The sequence below is a fragment of the Phyllobates terribilis genome, unplaced genomic scaffold (genome assembly GCF_046119375.1).
Source record: "Phyllobates terribilis strain yellow unplaced genomic scaffold, ASM4611937v1 Scaffold_7__3_contigs__length_470593459, whole genome shotgun sequence".
Classification (NCBI taxonomy): domain Eukaryota; kingdom Metazoa; phylum Chordata; class Amphibia; order Anura; family Dendrobatidae; genus Phyllobates; species Phyllobates terribilis.
In genome coordinates, this window is record NW_027362767.1 from 97,200,029 (window position 1) to 97,213,418 (window position 13,390).

Here is a 13,390-nt window from a genome sequence, read left to right on the forward strand (position 1 = left end):
CAACATGATGCTGCCAGCCCCGTGTTTCACAGTTGGAATGGTGTTTTTAGGCTTTCAAGCTTCTCCCTTTTTCCTCCAAACGTAACAATGGTAATTTTTAGAGATGAGCGAATGTTTCAATATTCGGTTCGGATTACGATAGTCGAATTTGCAATATTCGCCGATTTATTGGTTGAATATTCGCAGAACATTACCGAACGCCATTGGATTCAATGGGAGGCAAAAACAAAAGCATACACAACACCTTCAAACGGGCCCAAAAGCTGCCAAAACACATCAAATTAGGGGCAGACACCAGGAAAGTGCCATCAATTCACCCAGAGTACAAGTACTATAATTATTATTATAGCGACATTTATTCTGTGGCGCTTTACATGTGAAAAGGGGTCAGGGACTGGTACAAAAGGAAAGAGGACACAAACAATCTACAAGGGATGGGTGAGGATACAGTAGGTCAGGGTACAGCAGTATGATGGAGCGAGTGCTACTACAGATTGTACGCTTGTCAGAAGAAGTTAGTCTTCTTCAGCTTCCTTTTCAAGGTTTCCACGGTAGGCGACAGTCTGATGTGTTGGGGTACAGAGTTCCACAGTAGGGGAGATGCACGGGACAAAACTTGTATGTGATTGTGGCAAGAAGAGATAAGAGGGAAGTAGAGAAGGAGATCTTGGAAGGATGGGAGGTTGCATGCAGGTAATTACCGGGAGACTAGGTCACAAATGTATGGAGGAGACAGGTTTTGGATGGCTTGATATGCCAAAGTTAGGCTTTACAACTGGAGTCTCTGGCCAACGGGGAGCCAGCGCAGGGATTGACAGAGGGGAGAAGCTGGGGAATAGCAGGATGACAGGTGGATTAGTCGGCCAGCAGAGTTTAGGATAGATTGGAGGGGTGTGAGAGTGGTAGAAGGGAGGCCACAGAGCAGGAGACGGGAGATGATTGATGAGGGTGTGCGCTGGTGTTTTGGTAGATTCATGGTTGAGGAATGTGCAGATACTGGAGATATTTTGGAGCTGGAGTCGGAAGCAAGAGGAAAGAGCTTGGATCTGACGTTTGAAGGACAGATGAGAGTGAGCAGCCATTGACTTTGATGGATGGGTTAGTTGGGGGGGTTAATGAGATGGTGGAAAAATAATGAATTTGGTTTTAACCATGTTAAGTTTTACAAATCTAGCAGAGAAGAAAGATGAAATAGCGGACACACATTGTGGGATTCTGGTTACTAAGGAGGTGATATCAGGTCCAGAGAGCTAGATCTATGTGTCATCAGCATACAGGTGATACTAAAAGCCGTAAGACTATGAGCTGTCACAGGCCGAAGGTGTAGATGGAGAAGAGCAGAGGAGCTAGAATTGAACCTCGGGGGACACCGACACATAGGGGGGGAGATGAGGAGGTGGTGTGTGAGTGGAAGACACTGAATGTCCGGTCGGTGAGGCATCAGCTCCTCTTCATCCACCTTAACATCACACACAGTACACTCCTCAGACGTGGCACCCGAATTACCCTTATTTTCACCCACGTCACAACTCTCCAACCACCCAACTGATTGTGGGGAACCACAGATGGGCGAGTCTGCAGAGCTGTTCACACATTCTATTCTGGGGCATTAGAGGTCTGATACAAAGCTTCACAGACTCAAGAGTGGGAAAGCATGTGTAGTGATCAGTGATGAGCGAGTATGTTTTGTTAACCCTTTTGCAGAGTATGCTCGGGCGAGCACCGAGTAGTTATAGCTGCTCGGTGTTATATTTGAATCACTCCCGTGTGCATGATTTGCAACTGTTTGACAGTTAAATACATGTGAGGAATGTGTAAGGAATGTGTGATTCAAACATAACATCGAGCAGCTGTAACTACTCTGTGCTCGCCCGAGTATACTCGGCGAAAGGGTTAACAAAACATACTCGCTCATCACTAGTAGTGATACCCCAAATTTTTTTCAGTTGTTCCGGGGCCGTACAAAATAGGGTCCGAGCAGAATCCAAACCCTCGTCACCAGACATTAACCACTGGGGGTGGGCATGGATGGGTTGGAGAACGAAACAAATCCACACCAGAACATGGAGAACTAAACTAATAGACAACAAGGGTTGGAAAACTAAACTACTAAACAGCTAGGGTTGAAGAACTAAACTACTACACACCAGGGGATGGAGAACTAATCCACTATACACCAGAAGATGGAGAACAAAACTAATAGACAACAGGGGTTGGAGAACTAAACTACAAAACAAACAGGTAGGGTCGGCCTTAATGAGACACACGTTCCAACAGTGCAGATAGAATCCCCCCACCTCCGTACTGGGCAGCCAGGGCTCACCGCAATCAGGCGGTGTTAAAATTAATATGCCTTGGAGATAGCAGTCATACAGCTGAAGAGTTGTGGACAGCTCTCCAGGCCGGGTTTGAGCAATGGCTGTCTCCACTGAACCTGGAGCAAGGGAAGGCCATGTGCGATAATGGTGCAAACCTGGTGGCGGCCATACGACGGGGCAACCTCACACACGTGCCTTTCATGGCTCGCATCCTCAACCTGATGGTTGAGCAATTTCTCTGTCACTATCCCAACCTAGATACGCTGCTGCAGAAAACACGATCTCGGTGTGCTCACTTAAAACTACAAAAATTAGCAGGATCTTTAGTATAAAAACCAGACTACTAGACAATGAGCTAACTCCTGTTAGAGGCTACCATCCCCTTAAGCTTGCTGCTGGTACTTTTCTGTGGGAATGATCTGGTCTCCAACCAGCATGGAATATTTCCAGTGAATTATGGCACGCAATGGTGTTAGCAGTTCACCCACTACCAGAAGAGAAACCATCCACAATTTCCTTCTCAGGAATTTTATTTGGTAGACTGAGTGGCTGCCCAAACATTAGTTTCTCACAAAGGAGCTGAAGACACTGAGTGGCAGTAGGTGAAAGTTTTTCCAGCATGTTAGATATCAGAGTGAGAACAGAATTGGGCTTTGCCAAGGTGCCAGATTGCATCTTAAGTCTTATAGACCCTGCCCTTATGGGATTACATTCTACAGGATGGTGGGGAAGGAGACAGTAGGTTGGGGGGTTGCAGTAGCTCCGGTGGTGTTGAGGTGGCAGCGAGGTAATGGCAGGCTGTAAGCTTTCTTGAAGAGATGGGTTTTCAGGTTCCGTCTGAAGGATCCGAAGGTGGTGGCTAATCGGACATGTTGAGACACAGAATTATAGAGGATGGTGGATATTTGGGAGAAGTCTAGGAGGTGATTTTGTGAGGAATAAGTGTGGAGGAGAGAAGGAGAGCTTGGGAGGACCTGAGATTATGTAAGGGAATATATCGGGAGATTAGTTCAGAGATGTACTGAGTAAAAAGGTTATGAATGGCTTTGTAGGTCAGTGTTAGTAGTTTGAACTGGATATGCTGGGCAATTGGGAGCCAGTGAAGGGATCTTCTTATAGATTCCTGGAGCCAGTCCACAGTAAAAAAAACAGCCATACAGTGTCCGGGAACCTTCACACAGACTTTTCTTAGACTGGGCTGCTTCTCGACTTTTCTGGTGGGCCCTGGCTTCTCCTTCTGGAGAGGTCATAATGCAAACCTTGCAGGTCATGATGATGACAGAGGCCACCATCTCCTTAGCTTGCTGCTGGTACTTTTCTGTGGGAATGAGCTTGTCTCCAACCACCCTGATATTTTTCCAGTGAATTATGGCATGCCATGGTTTGGTACCAGAAGCGAAGCCATCCACAATTTCCTTCTCAGGAATTTTATTTGGTAGACTGAGTGGCTGCCCAAACTTTAGTTTCTCACACTTCAGCTGAAGACACTGAGTGGCAGTAGGTGAAAGTTTCTCCAGCATGACTTGTTTGTTAGATATCAGAGCTGGAGAACAAAGAGGGCAGCATGGTTTCTCAGTGGTTAGCACTGCAGCCTTGCAGCGCTGGGGCTCTGGGTTCTAATTCCACCAAGGACAACATCTGCAAGGCGTATGTCCTCCCTGTATTTGCGGTGGTTTCTCCCAGGTTCTCTGGTTTCCTCCTCAGTAAAAAAGCAGCCATAGAGTGTCCGAGAACCTTCACACAGATTTTTCTTAGCCAGGGCTGCTTCTCGGCAGGGTTGGACGGGTCCATCAGAGAACTGGAGAATCCTCCGGTGGGCCCCGGCATCTCCTTCAGGAGAAATCATAGCGCAAACCTTGCAGCTGCTATGGGGCTCTTGAGCAGGGGAGAAAGGTGGGCCCTCAGAATCAAATTCTCTAATGGGCCCAATATTCTTCAGTCTGACACTGCTTCTCGGTAAGAGTTGTATTTCACCCCAGCCATATTCTTTACGTCGGTGAAAGGACTGGCATAGAGGGAAACCGTATCTACTCCGGCTGTCATTTCTCCAGGAAGTCCTCTAATGCAGCTTGTTCCATAAGCAATGGCAGCCCATCCAACATCATCTCACACTTCTCGGTGGTGCTTAGTCACACACAAAGATGTTTCTTTATGCCTTGAATTTCATGACTACAGAGTTGGGAAATGGCCTGATCTGCAATGCGTTTTGAAAAATAACGTGCATAAGCAAAGCCACAGTTTAGGCTACTGAAGGTCATCATTAAGCGAAACTCACACAGCTTTCCCACAGACTGAAAGCGTGTTATCAAGACTTCCCTGTCCTCACCCAGAGGATGACTGTCCATGTTCTCCTCCTCATCCTCCTCCTCATTTTCACCCAATCCGCATTGAAATGAGGCAGGGCTGTGTAGCATCATCCTGCATAGTTCCTTGCTCAGCCTGCAATGCTTCCTCTTTAACTGTGAGCAGTGAGTGTTTCAGTAGACAGAGAAGAGGGATGGTGACGCTAATTATGGCGTCAGCTCTGCTCACCATCTTGGTGGAGTCATCAAAGTTTTGGAAGTCCGCACAGATGTCAGACATCCATGCCCACTCGTGAGCTCTTCAGGCTGACCTGAATTCCAACGGGCATGTTGAAGCTGCTGTTCACAAATCCTTCCCAACATCTGAAACGTTAATTTCCAAAGTGTGGTGACATCACACCCTAGTCGGTGAGCTGGAAGCTGAAAATGCTGCTGAATGACTGCCAGGGTGGCGGAAGCTGTAGATGACTTTCTGAATGGGCACACACGCGGCGTACTTTCACAAGCAGGTCAGGCAGATCTGGCTAGGTTTGGAGAAACTGCTTAACCACTAAGTTGAGCACATTTAGTGCTCGCTCATCACTAATATGTACCCCCCCCCCTGTATGGAGAACAATATCAGCACCAAAGAATTAAAAGATGAAATATAGCCAGCTTTACAGTACAAGAGTGTACAAAGCAGTCATCAAAGCAAAAGGTGGCTACTTTGAAGAACCTAGAATATAAGAAATATTTTCAGTTGTTTCACACTTTTTTGTTAAGTATATAATTCTACATGTGTTAATTCATAGTTTTGATGCCTTCAGTGTGAATGTACAATTTTCATAGTCATGAAAATACAGAAAAATCTTTAAATGAGAAGGTGTGTCCAAACTTTTGGTCTGTACTGTATATTCCACTTTAGTAAGAAAACCAATTTAGATTTCATCATGTGTACCCCTGTGTGGAGAACGATATCTGCACCAAAGAATTAAAAGATGAAATATAGCCAGCTTTATATACTACGGTAGTAAGAAAAAAATTTCTATTTTATCATGTGTACCCCTGTGTGGAGAACAATATCTGTGCCAAAGAATTAAAAGATGACATTTAGCCTGCTTTATATACCACGGTAGTAAGAAAACCAATTTAGATTTTATCATGTCTAACCCTATAAGAACAATATCTGCACCAAAGAATTAAAAGATGACATGTAGCCTGCTTTATATACGACAGTAGTTAGAAAACCAATTTAGATTTAATCATATGTACCCATGTGGAGAATAATATCAGCACCAAAAATTTGAAACTGACATCTAGCCTGCTGTATGACGTTAGTAACAGAAGAAAGAATTTTTGTAGTGTGTATGAGGCCTCTATAACATGAGAGATATGCTCCAAACAATTTCAAACTGAGATGTCCACTACTGTATCAGGTTAGTAACAGAAGAAAGAATTTTTTTCCCCTGTATGGAGAACAATATTTGTACCAAAGAATTTAAAGATGAAATATGGCCTGCTTTATATACCAATGTAATAACAAAATCAATTTCAAATTATATCAGGTGTACCCCTGTGACAATATCTGCACCAAAGAATTTCACTAGAGTATAACTATTATAATTGGGATGGACACCTCTTCCTCTACAGCCAACTCAGTAGATGGAGACCTAACCAGGAGTGGTCACATTTCCCTAAATTAGGGCCTGACACCACTGAAGTGGTATCAATTTCAGTAGAATAGAACTAGTATAATGGGGACCGACAACTCTTCCACTACAGCCAACCCAGTAGATGGAAACCCAAACAGGAGTCTTCAAATTTTAAAAAATTAGGGCATGACACCACCATTTTTGTGGCCAACAGATTGGAGATGGTGGAGTTCAATCTCTTAGCTTTGTCATGTGTAAGAGGAAACAATCTTTTACGTGACCACAACTATGGGACCAAGGGCTGGCTGCAGTGCTGAGAGATGGCGAAGTACGGTTAACCGGACAAACTGTTTGAACGTGAGTAAGGTGCAGGCGGAGATGTTACGATTAGTGTTGAGCCACCCCCGTAGTGTTCGAGTTCGGTTCGGTTCGTCGAACACCCGTGTGTTCGCCGAACTGTTCGTCGAACTGTTCGTCGAACACCTTCGAACACCGTTAAAACCAATGGCAGGCAAACAAAAACACATAGAAACACATAGAAAACACCTTCAAAGGTGTCCAAAAGCTGACAAACTGCTCAGAAGACACAACTAACACATGGAAAAGTGACAAGTACATATAGTCATGCGAAAAGAAAAGAGGTGGAGGAGTAAAAGGAGGGGGAGACACAAATATAGGCATGTCATGCCCTTCTAAAATCCAAAAAGTGAGAAGCCGACACGTTCAGTCCGCTCCTGCCCGTGCCACCTCCGTGTCGCCGGGTTTGTGCCAGAGCCGCGGTGAACCCTGACGGCCAGTCCCCCTCTCCCAATACTGGTGCCTGTCCGCTGGTGGGTCGAGCGAGCCCCCCTGTGGTGGAGGCAGCTCTAAGCTTTTTAATTTAAATTGTCTCTCTAATTTGAATGAATACACTTTAAATCCATTTACAAGGATCTATTGGAGGGCAAGTCTCATGCCAGCAGCCGCGTAATTCCAGCTCCAGTAGCGTCCACTAAAGCTGCTGCAGTTAAAAAGCTTTTATAAGGATCGAGCTCGGCTGTCCACCGCAAGGCATCCTACTGCCAGTCCCAGCCCCTATGCCTTGGGGTGCCTCCTGATGCTCTTCACTGAGTATCCCGTGGTCCCGAAGCATTTCCTTTGAAAAAATGAAGTGTCCAAACTACAGGTGGTGTAGCTTGCTTAACAGCCGGGATAATCCGCTAACTAGCAGACACTGCTACTAGGCACAAAGTATTTCCTGGGCTAGATGCAGTTAAAAATTTGTAATTAGATACTCTCGTTGGATGCTGAGAAAGCATTCCATAGAGTCTCCTGGCACGCCATATATGATTCTCTTAAAAAGCTTGGGGTAGGGGTCTAGGGGACCCTTTTATAGCCAAAATCACGGCCCTGTATCACAATACGTCACCTAGGCTGAAGATAAATGGAACTGTAGCACCCTGAGGGCTCGGTTGCTACAGAGGTATTGCACCTCACCCAGAGGTGTGATATCTCACTCTCAGGTAAGGATGGAGTGTGGATCAGGACCCGACACCTGCATGCATTACACCACATTGCCGTGGGGCAGGGCGACCAATATGCCTCTGAGATGGGCACGACAGTCCCTGTCCCTGGCTGGAGTGGGGGGAGGGAACACTGAGGAAGGGGAACCCTGTAGTGCAGGAGCAGGGAGGAAGCAGTTCCTGGGTGCATTGAGAAGGGAGTATAAAAGGTGGGCACCATCTTAGTTCAGTGCAGAGAAGTCTGAGCAGAAGTGGCAGGGAGCAGGGGCTCTGCATGAGCTCTGCTCCGGAGGCGGGCCTAGTAACAGAGGCCCAGGCCTGGAAGAGGGAGAAGGAAGGAAGAGGAGCGGAGAAGGCTCCAGGAACGAGGAACGAAGGGATCCCAGGGGTGCGGACGGGCGAGTCGCCACCGCACGCCCGAATCCACCTGCGTGGAGGGGTCAGGCCAAAGGGGGAGACCGGTCCCCGAAACTAGTGGAGGCAGGAAACGACCCTCAGCTAGAAACCGGAGGCTCTGACATTTTATGTGGCGCAGCCCCTCGCTACACCCGCTAGGAAGGCACCACATAGGGTCAGGGAAACTGGCGCCAAGTTTACCAAGAGGAGGCCCGAGGCAGCCGGACAGAAGGGTTGGTAAGAAAGGCCAGACAAAGGACACACAAAGGGGGTCCTGTGAAGCGCTCCAAAGTTATCTGGGAGTTGTCTGAGCCCCTCACCTGGTGAGCACAGTACGACGTGGGCAGCCGTTACCTGCAGACGTGGTCTGGATAATAAGAACTGTGAGTAAAGGTCCTGGACTGCATCAGTTTTTGAAGCTGCTGGTGCCTCCAACGTCCCCCGAAGAACAAGATGCAGGGTCCTTCAGAGGTTTGCAGCTGTGCATACGCCATCCTGTCGACCTCCTCTATCCACTTCACACAAGCAGAAACGGCTCCAGTGGGCTAAACATTACATGAAGACTGATTTCAAAACTGTTTTGTTCACGGATGAGTGCCGTGCAGCGCTCGATGGTCCAGATGGATGGAGTGGAGGATGGCTGGTTGATGGACACCCCACGCAAACACGGCTACAGCGCCAACAAGGAGGAGGTGGAGTAATGTTTTGGACTGGAATCATGGGGAGAGAGATTGTCGGCCCCTTTAGGATCCCTGAAGGCGCTAAAGATGAACTCCATAATGTATGTGGATTTTCTCAAACAGCACTTCCTGCCATGGTTCAAGAAGAAGAACCGTGTATTTCACAGCAAGATCATTTTTTGCATGATAATGCACCATCTCATGCTGCACATAAAACATCTGCATCTCTGGCTGATATGGGCATAAAAGGGGACAAACTTATGGTGTGACCCCCATGCTCCCCTGACCTCTACCCCATTCAGAACCTCTGGAGCATCATCAAAAGGAGTGTCTATGATAGCGGGAGGCAGTTCACATCTAAGCAACACCTCTGGGAGGGTATTCTGTCCTCATGCAAAACAATTGAAGCAGAAACCATCCAAAACCTGACAAATTCAATGGACGAGAGAGTTCAGAAGCTCCTTTCGAACAAGGGGTCCTATGTGAAAATGTAACATCACCTAGAATAAAGTTTTGAGTTGAAAACTGTTTGATTTCAGTTTCTAATAACCTGCTAATGCTTATAATTTCAAAAATGACCATTTTTTTGGTCTTTATTAAAATGAAAAGGTTGATCGAAAAGTTTGGGGGATCTAAGAGTGTGGCAACCCAGTAGTCATGATTACTTCGAATTCTGACAATATGAGGGTCATGCTGCAGGTAGTGCAGCAAGAAGGCACTTATGTGTCTTGCGCATCTCGGAGCCCCAAAATTATTTTCCGGGCTAGATGCAGCTAAAAATTATTATTAATTTTAAATCTGGTGGAGCTTAGTATAGATGGCCTAATAGGATCAGTGCTGCACACTGCTACAAAGCCCAAATTATTTTCCAGCCAAGATACAGATAAGCATGATTAGTAATTTGAAAGCTTAAAACGGTTGGTAGGGTGATTTTAACCAATCATCAAGCTTTTACTCTCCCCAGGATGACACAGGGGTAGAAAAGTCGTTTCGGATCCATGATTTGTTCATCTTTATGAACGTGAGTCTGTCTACATTATCAGTGGAGAGCCGCGTGCGCTTATCTGTCAGCACACCACCAGCAGCGCTGAACACACGTTCAGACAGAACGCTGGCTGCGGGGCATGACAAGATCTCCAAGGCGTAAGTGGCTAGCTCCGGCCATTTATCCAGATTGGAAGCCCAAAAAGAGCAAGGGTCCAGTGACACAGTCATGGCTTCAATGTTTACTTGGAGATACTCCTGTACCATCGTCTCTAGGCGTTGACTATGTGTCAGACTTCTTGTGTTCTGTGGCCTTGCAAAGGATGGGCTAAAAAAGTGGTGAAATGATTCCGCAAAATTGATGTTACCAGCAGATACTGTGGTTCTGTTACGGTTTGAGTGCTGAACACTTGACGGTCCCACGGTTGGCAAGTTGGAACTGTGAGATTCACTACGTGCACCACTGGTGTTTTGTGGAAAAGCACATGTAAGATTCTGCAACAGTCTCTGCTGATACTCCTGCATGCGTGCATCCCTTTCTATGGCAGGAATAATTTCGGCAAATTTACTTTTGTACCGGGGATCTAACAGTGTGGCAACCCAGTAGTCAGGATTATTTCTAATTCTCACAATTCGAGGGTCATGTTGCAGGTAGTGCAGCAAGAAGGCACTCATGTGTGTTGCGCATCCAGGAGCACCAAGTCCCTGTTGTGTTGGTGGCGAGGTAACAATCATGCTTCCTTCCTCTGTCCTCTCCCCCCAACCTCGCACAACAGAAATGTGATCAAGGTCTCCCTCATCTGATGAGTCTTCCATCAGTTCGTCCTCCACTTCTTCCTGGGCTCCTGCACCTTCCTCACTAGTTTGGCTGCTACCATGTGCCCTGGTAAAACCATCTCCCCCACCCTCACATGCCTGCCGCCTTGGTGCTGCTGACCGTCTGGACCTTGCAGATGTTAGCCCTTCCGCATACAACTCCTCCTCCTCTACTTCCTCCACCTCCTCTTGTGCCACCACCTGACTCCGAATTCTGTTTAACATGTGCTCCAGCATGTAAATCACCGGAATAGTCATGCTGATAATGGCATCGTCAGCACTAAACATCTTCGTCGCCATTTCAAAACTGTGCAGAAGGGTGCATAGGTCCCTGATCTGAGACCACTCCTCCAGCGTGATTTGCCCCACCTCTGGATCTCGTTGGCCCAGGCTATACGTCAGAACGTATTGCACCAGGGCTTGTCGGTGCTGCCACAGTCGCTGCAACATGTGCAGAGTTGAATTCCACCGGGTAGGCACATCGCATTTTAGCCGGTGAAGTGGCAGGCCCAACGACTTCTGTAGAGATGTAAGTCGCTGAGCTGCGGGATGCGAACGGCGGAAGTGAGCACACAGCGACCGTGCCCTCTGCAGAAGGCCATCTAGTCTGGGATAGTGGGCTAAAAATTGCTGGACAACCAGGTTCAACACGTGAGCCATACAAGGCACGTGTGTGACATTGCCCCGGCGAAGGGCCGCACCCAGGTTTGCAGCATTGTCGCACACGGCCTTCCCTGGCTTCAGGTCCAGTGGAGACAACCATTCATGAAATTGGTTCTCCAGAGCTGACCACAACTCCTCAGCTGTGTGACTCACATTTCCCAGACATTTCAAAGTAAAAACCGCCTGATGACGTTGAGCCCTACTGCCAGCATAGTAAGGAGGTGTGCAGGATCCCTTCTGCGCAGTTAGAAAGCTTGTGGCATGACCAGACAGGCTTTGGGTGCAGGTGGAAGACCGAGAGGAGGTTGAGGAGGCAGAAGCAGTGGAGGAACTTTGAGATAAAGAGGATTGACGCACAACTCGTGGGGACGGCAAGACTTGGACAGCAGCCCCTTGTCCTGCTGTCACCATAGTTACCCAGTGCCCAGTCAGCGACATGTAACGCCCCTGTCCATGCCTACTCGTCCAAGTGTCTGTGGTGAAATGCACCCTGTCACACACAGAGTTTCTCAAAGAAGCGGTGATGTTGTGTGCGACATGCTGGTGGAGCGCAGGCACACCTTTCTTTGAGAAGTAGTGCCGACTGGGCATCTGGTACTGGGGCACTGCGACGGACATAAGGTCTTGAAAATCCTCTGTGTCCACCAGGCGGAAAGGCAGCATTTCTGTAGCCAAGAGCTTGCAGATGGTGAAATTCAACCTCTTAGCTTTCTCATGGCTAGGAGGAAATGGTCTTTTACTTGTCCACATCTGAGGGACCGAGGGCTGGCTATTGTGCTTAGACGGGGTTGATAAGGGTGTCCCCGGCAAACTGCCGGTCTGTGAGGAAGATGCAGGCGGACATGTTAGGTTGCCTTGATCCAAAGGTGGTGCTATCGATGTCGGACAGCGCTCAACACCAGCTGGTGTTACCACCTCCAAAGAAAATGATGACCTGCCAATCACGCTGGCTGTTGCGGGTAAAGAGGTGGCAGGTCTGCGCCCCAAAACAGGTGTGACTGCTGTCCCCCCAGTCACAGAGGATGAAGAGGCCATGGATGCACAAGATATGGCAGACGGTGGTTGGCCCGGCCGGCTAGGCCGCATTGTAGCACACTGAGCTTCCCACTGCAACTTATGCTTCATGTCCATGTGCCGGTTCATGCATGAAGTACTCAAACTATGTATTTTTTGGCCTCTACTTAGCTTTTGCTGACAAATGTTACAGATAACACGAGTTGGGTCATCTCTATCGATCTGAAAAAATGCCCAGGCTATGCAAGGCTTAGCACCCATGCGACCTGAAGAGCCACCACGACTTGTGGTGAGAGGCAGAGTTGTGTTTGAGGATGCAGTTGTTGACGTGCTTCCAGTACTACGTCTCTGTCCAGGAAGGCGCAACCTGACCTCGTCGTCACTAGCATCTTCCTCCACCTCCTCTGCTGACCTCATCTCTTGGCTGACTGTGGGTTGACAGTAAGTGGGATCTCCAACCTCATCATCATCACCCTGTTCTTTATCACACCCGTCGTCCTCAGAGCCAACCTGTTCCTGCCCTGACAAAAAACTAAAGTTGTCGCTCCAATCAGGTATTTGAGTCTCATCATCGTCTTCCTCATTGTCTCCACCAACAGGAGTTACAGTTTGGGAATGAGGGTCTACATTATGGTCAGAACCTTCTGCGTCTGGTCCTGGATCCGACTCATAAAGATTCTGGGCATCAGTGCAGATCATTTCCTCGTCTGGATTCACAGAAGCGCTGGAGTCGACCTCCGATTCCCAGGCTATAGTATGAGTAAACAGCTCTGCAGACTCAACCATCTGTTCTACCTCATACTCAGACGGGCAGCTGGAGATTTGGGAGCTGTGAGGAAGCAAGTGCGATTGGGGTGACACCTTTGAGGACTGGAGTATTTGTGATGTTGAAGTTGATGTGGAGGAGAGCCCACTTAAAGGAGCACTTGATATCCGTTGAAGCACCTGCTGTTTTTGTGCCTCATCTGGAATTTTATAGCGATTGGCGTGGCCGTAAGAAAGGAATCTTATCACATTGTCCGCTAAAAGAAGTAGACATTTTAGTTTGGCTGGAAGATGGTCTTTCTTCTGCAGATGTTACTG